Source organism: Mesitornis unicolor, unplaced genomic scaffold (genome assembly GCF_000695765.1).
Source record: "Mesitornis unicolor isolate BGI_N332 unplaced genomic scaffold, ASM69576v1 scaffold5595, whole genome shotgun sequence".
Taxonomy (NCBI): domain Eukaryota; kingdom Metazoa; phylum Chordata; class Aves; order Mesitornithiformes; family Mesitornithidae; genus Mesitornis; species Mesitornis unicolor.
Genome location: NW_010186058.1, coordinates 33,687 through 33,986, shown reverse-complemented (window position 1 = coordinate 33,986; position 300 = coordinate 33,687).

Genomic DNA, 300 nt, shown 5'->3' with positions numbered 1-300 from the left:
CGGGGCCAAAGGAGATGAAAGTGCTCCCCCCGCCCCCCCAAAAACCCCAACTGAAATTCAAGAAAACCGAACCTAAAAGCGGACACAGAGGAACATCTCAAGGCTACCTAGGTACTTCATCAGCCAAAATGAGCTAAACAGCGAAGCGCACACACACGGGACAGCGCGGGAGGGTGGAGAGTGGAGGCGGCCAAAGGCCAGGTTCTTCCTTCTCGCTTGGCCCCTGTGTCTCCGGCCAAGCAGGGACCTGGTGGCCGAGCAGGGACCCGGTGGCCGTCCTTGTCCCGCAGGAGGGCACGG